The 6539-nt window shown below is 25.7% G+C and overlaps 1 protein-coding gene across 1 annotated transcript in view; it reads left to right on the forward strand.

Annotated features, from left to right (window-relative positions):
* The window catches only part of LOC102675843 (synaptic vesicle membrane protein VAT-1 homolog-like), a 24128-nt gene that overhangs the window by 8276 nt on the left and 9313 nt on the right, over positions 1-6539 (forward strand). The gene's annotated exons all lie outside the window — the stretch shown is intronic.

The following is a 6539-nucleotide window of genomic DNA, read 5'->3' on the forward strand; positions in this document are numbered from 1 at the left end:
TATAAGTATATTATTATTAATATAACTTTTATGGGTAGTGACAATTTGAGGTGATTCACCTCAAAAAACGTATATTGTACACGTGTGGTGCACGCACCGATGGATCCATGGGATGTTCGTATTGATCGAACCACACCCGTATTTTCTACACCTCCTCCCATATACAATACGCGCGCGCGCGCGCGCATTCACATATAACAGCATGCATGCGCACAAAATTCGTAGAATACTATGAATATCTTTCTTTTATAATAAAAATTAACCTTTGTCTTTTAAACTGAATTTTGAAATTTACTATATTCTTTTGTAATTAAATATTGTTTTTTTTGTGATATATTGAATAATTTTCAATTATTTTATTATCTATTTTTACCTAAACTTAAAAATTACAAATAAATAAAAAGTAAATATTGGCAATCAGTTGCTTTGATTTTTATTATTGTAAAATATTTATATAATTATTAATCAAAATTGAATTATCATAGAGTTAACAGAATAAATATTATTAAAAATTCTTTACTTATTATATTATATATATATAATTCTTTACTTATTATATTAAAATTAACTTAAAAATAATTACAATTTTATTTATTTGTAAAAAGAAAAATTATAGTTTTTTCCTTTGATTTGAAAAATAGATACTAATCAGTGATATGATTGATAAAATAGTTGAATAATATTCAAGCTTCTTAAAGGTTAAGGATCATGATGAAAATGCGACTAATAAAATTGTTTGCGATTGAACAGAAATGACCTTCTGTTGACATTCCGCTACACATATACATACATATACAAATATTGCCGCTCATGACTCATAAAAAACAATAACAGCTCGCATTTTGACCCGCAGCTGTTCTTGAGGTGCGTACTTATCAAGAAATATATATGTTCGTGAAAATGTTCGTAAATATTTTATAATCACTTGATAATTATCGCATTTCACAACAAACTGTTTTCGAAATCTATAAAAATATTTAATATATAATTAATTTTTTATTAAAATACTTAAAGTGTTTAATAATTTTCTTAATTTTTGACTTGAATATTTTCCACGTTCATGATTATAGAAAAGTAACTGTCCCGTATAATTAGATGCAATGTAGCATGGTCATGGATGATTTACTTGATGGTATATGATTTTAGATTTTCGCTTTCACTTCTCTTTTGCTCGTAATCTTCCATTGCTAATGGACTCATTTGTTGTTTAAGCCGAACGCATATCATTTCAATATAATTTATTATTTATACTATCTTATTAGACGTCAGCACGTATATTTCCACATTGAATAGATATTTCTTATAATACTTATTAACACATGTTATCGTATTAACAATACAAATCTGCTTATAATTAAATTATTGAAATAAGTAAATAAGTAAATGAAATAAATAATATATTTAATGTATTGAAGTTTATATTGAATTATAATATGCTATCGTATTAAAGAGAAAAGAATTAGGTTAGAAAAAAAATAAATATACTTTTATAGTGAATTAATGGAACCAAATCATTTTTCATTTATCATTCGACTATTCTAAATCAATTGGTCTATTCATGCGATATATTCATGGGTCTATTCATTCTATGCGACAAGTTTTTTTTTCTTTCACTCTAATATTTGAAAATGACTATCATTTATAATAGGCTTAATTAATTTTAAATGATATGAAAACCGGAAATTCAAAGTAATCTTGAAAGATAAATATTGGTATTCGAAAGTGAATATTACATTTGAAAGCTATATCGAGAAACGGAAGTAACTTATCGATTTACTGTATTGGAATTCACGTTTGTTTGTCAATCAACTACTCTAAGCAGTTAAACTACTTAGATTTCATTCTCAAAAAGATAATTATCGCTTATTGGTTAATGAAATTGATATAATCTAATGATATTGTTGTTTCATATAATAAAATAGAGATAATAAAGATATAAAGTAATGAAATTGAATATGTAAAATATGTAAATACTTACAATACATTGCTAAAAAGAAATTTAAGACAAAAAAAACAAAAAAGTATATATAAATATATATATATTCTATTTCATCTTCACGTTATATTATGATATAGTAGAAATAACGTATCCAAATTTTTTTCCAGAGGATCTGTGCAATGCATAATAAATAGTAAGTAAGTACTTGGCAGTTGCTTTTATAAATAATGGAGAAGGAAACAGAGGGGAATAAAATTTTCGTTTCCTGTGTCCTTTAAAAGTGGAAACACATTTGGCGTTAGTTTGAAAGATCTATTTTTAGTATCCAAAGTGTGTCTGGAAGAAAATTAACTTTTTCCCCTCCTTTGGTCTGACACATTATGTATGCCAGCAATGATACCATGTTGTGAAGTTTAATGTAAATCCCTAGTAAGGCGTACAAAGAAAAAAATAATTATATGAACATTTTCATTGTAAATAGAACTAATCTATTTAAAGAAATTGATAATTATACAAGAAGTTATGAAAATGAGAATTGATAAATATTTCTCTAATGCAATATTTTCAATGTTTGTCTTCCAACAAATTCTAAGAATATCACAAAGTGATTTTGGGAGAATTTTTAAACAACAGTTATTTTTATTTGTAATTATTTATATTGAAAATTGTATAATGAACATTTTCAATATTTATTTCTTTGAATGTATATAGTATATATAATAATCAAAATGACTTATGTGCCACTAATATATAGAATATACATGTATAATATACATATCTTCAGTTTTTTCATACGGATCAATTTGTCATTTATTTTTATCACGGTTTTAATAAATTCCCCTCAGAAATGTGGTACAAGTTATCTTGAGTTTTAGCATTCGTAGAGGTCAATGCCTGACTCATAGAAAAAGGTAGGGAAACCACCCACTGTATGCATTTGGTTCAATCGTGACTCATATATATATATATATATATGTATAAACACATATATGTGTAACAAAGTCGATAAAAAGTAACAAAGAGTTTCTATATCGGTATTCTCGTTTGAAAACAATTGATAATGACGAGGTCATCTGTCATGTAAAATATAATAATTTTATATATTACTTGTTTATATATTTTTTCTACGCTGTTTTCTCTGCCTCATATTTTTTCCAATATGATGACCTTTGCGAAACTGTAATATCTCTTAGCTAATTAAGTTTCAAAAATTTTTTTTTCATTTGTGATAAAATTCTTGAAACTAATTAAATATGATATATGAATAGAAAATATATGAATTGTATATTCATATTATTTCATATTATATTATTCCTTGTGTATATTTCATATTAAAAATAATATACAAGAATTTTCTAGAATTAATAATTCTGCAATATTTGATGTCAATCTCTTTTAGATTTCTATATATATACTATATTGTACTATACTATATATATATATATATATCTATAGTAAGCATTTCGTAGCAATTTAATCAATCAATACGTTTGTTAAGAATAGTGTCTTGATTTGTATTCAGCGCAATACGAAAACAGAGTCACAATTGTAAAGCAACTCGTAAACAAATTGTTAAACGTTCCCTATGTCATAAAGACGTTTGATATAACGTTTTACTTGGTTAGCTTGCCATAGCCAGTTTTCCAACTTATATGCGTGTGTTTCACTCTTGAAATACGACCCTTTGTATTAACAATTGTACTACTTATGCGATGCCGTGCAAATCCCATTAAGTCTGTCGCACGCCACGCGACTAGTAATATCTTATTCTAGATCAAATAGCGTGTTATTGAAAATTTACCAAGTTAAAATTTCATTCTGCGGTTAGAACATTAAATTTAATTCTATGAATTTTCTTTTCTTTTTTTTTTATATTGATAAAATCAATATATTAAAATATATTTTGAATTATGATTACTTATTATGATCTTCTATAATCTATAATCACAGTTATGAAATTTTTTTTTAATAAAATTTTTTTTAATCGACATAAGACAATACATTTCTATGTAGAAATATATTAATTATTGTGAATTATCATTTCGATAATGATAACATCTTTTTTCTTCTGAAGATAAATGATAATCATTGGAAAAAAATTAAATAAAGGAAAAAAATACATAAAATCGATTCAAGTACAATGTTTTTATTAATCACAATGAAAATTGACGTGCAATATCTATTTAATTTAAACTGTTATAAGAATCAGCAAACGTTACAACTGAGCTGCACTTTGATCACAGGTTGAGTGAATGATATATATTGTATTATCATTATATATATATATATATATGTACATCGAGTCACATAAGTTTGTGCGTGCGATTTCACTTGAAGGTATAATTTCGCAGGCGCCTCGATGTCTTCTCTGTCAATCGATCGAACGTTCGCAGGTAGCTATCCGACTGCCATCTATCACGTAACAACACGTAATAGCAATTGAACGATATAACGGAGCAACACTGTTCTTCCTAACGATAGTCTATCAAGTTTTTCTTTTATGTTCTTGCGTTCACATGATCGTCAATGTTATGTGGCTCATGTTAATGTATGAGCCTCATCACCACATATTAATTCTTTTATTCTCTTCGTTGTATTCATATATTCTCTTTTTTTGTGTTCGATTCTTCACATATACATACTTCCTTCCGATCAACGCGTTCTCTATTGTAAAGTTTTATAGAAAGATAATATCGTTTTTTTCAAATTAATCACGTTAGATTGTCATTTGTTTTAAAGAATTCATAATTAAAAGAAAATTTTTAATATTATTCAAAATTATTTAATTAAATTATTTAATAATTATAAATATTTATGTTCTTCTATAATAATACTATTGCTTTTTAAATTACAAAAATTTTATAAATTATTTAAATATATATTTAAATAAATATAAAATTTAAGTTTTTGACATATTTGAATTATAAAAGCAACGTTTTTTTTTTGTTCTTTAATTTCTTTATTTGTTCGTTATTTCTTCTTTCTTTCTTTCTTTCTTTTTTTTTTTTTTCTTCATCTTTCTCACATTCTCGATTCTTTTCGCTTTTTTGATCACTAAAAAGACCCAAGATCTATCTCTCTCCCTATTTGCTAGCTGTCTTCTTTCATTCGTGCACATGGTGTGCGTGACCCTGGGGTGCGTTGTTGCATGTCGCCATCCACGATGGTCGCCGTTTCTCCTCTCGTACAATTGGTCGGTGCCCCAAGAATGGAGAAAATTATTCCCTCCAATTCCATGTAATTTAAAGGAATTAAGCGATCGCGAACCGTGCCCCACGTAGTCCCATAACTCGTACAACCTTTTCCCTTTATCCTTTGCTGAGAATTTGCTTTATTCTAAGATCGAAATAAATTCTATTCAACAGTTCTTCGTGGTTAGCAATAGTATTTCACGTGTGAGAAATTAACAGAAGATTTAAAAATCAAGTTTTATAAATGATCGAATAAGTTAAATTTAAAATTTAACTTATGATTATTTGTGAACTTATGAGATGTATTTTATTAATTATAAAAATAAAAGTTGACAATGAACAAGAATATCTTCAATTAAAGAATTAGTTAAAATATGTATATAGATGTTTTTTTTTTTTTTTTATTATCCAGTGACTAGATTTCGAATTTTTGCTAGTTTGATGTTCCCATTTGATTTTAGCGCTAAATTCAAGCTTCGTTTCAATCCCGGTATGTATTTTATGTTACGTTATGCCCCAAAAATTCCGTGCCATTATAAAACGAAAGAAGAATAACTAATTCTAATTACGAAATCCAGAGAAGAAATCATATTACAAAATGTTGCAACTCTCACAAAATTGTTTCGCGGGTATAACTTTCTAGCGCAGTTATTTTAAAATAAATATAAACGAGTATTTGTTTCGTTTTTTTTTTTTTTTTTTTACCATTATCTATTTCCTTTTGTAAAGGGATAAAGGGAAAAGATTGGATCGATAGGAATGACCGATTATTCGATATCTTTATTATCAGTAAATTCGATTATCTGAAATTTCTATTTACTTTCTTAACATTTAATTTTTCATAATTTTTTGATATTACATATCAAATGATACATGTAATAATAATTATTTAATAATAAAACTTCATTACGTTTCTATAATATATGTTTTATATTAAAAGTAATGTAACGATTTCTCGACAATTTTTTATCGACGTTGCGTGACATTTCTCGATTTAAGTGTAATGATTCATTGTACTGGTTATTCTCAGAAAATTATATGACACATACAAATTATCGATAAAGTTTTATGATACATCTGAGGAAATGTCTCACCACGACTCTGAAATAATCTGAAGCAATCTGGAAAAAAATAATTTTTTTTCAAACGATTTGCATAAAGAATAATCTTCCATAGCAAACAAATTTATTTTATATTTCATTCAAAAAAATATAATAAAAAATTCTACTCTGATTTTATTTTACTCATATGATAAAAATAAAAAATTATATAAATTATAATAATAATATTAATAAATAAATAAAAATTGTGTTTGATATTATACATATTTATTGATATTAATTATAAAATAAAAACAAAGGCCATAAGAAATAAAAGGGACATTAAATATGTATATATATATATATATA

Source organism: Apis dorsata, unplaced genomic scaffold (genome assembly GCF_000469605.1).
Source record: "Apis dorsata unplaced genomic scaffold, Apis dorsata 1.3 scaffold_1170, whole genome shotgun sequence".
NCBI classification, from domain to species: domain Eukaryota; kingdom Metazoa; phylum Arthropoda; class Insecta; order Hymenoptera; family Apidae; genus Apis; species Apis dorsata.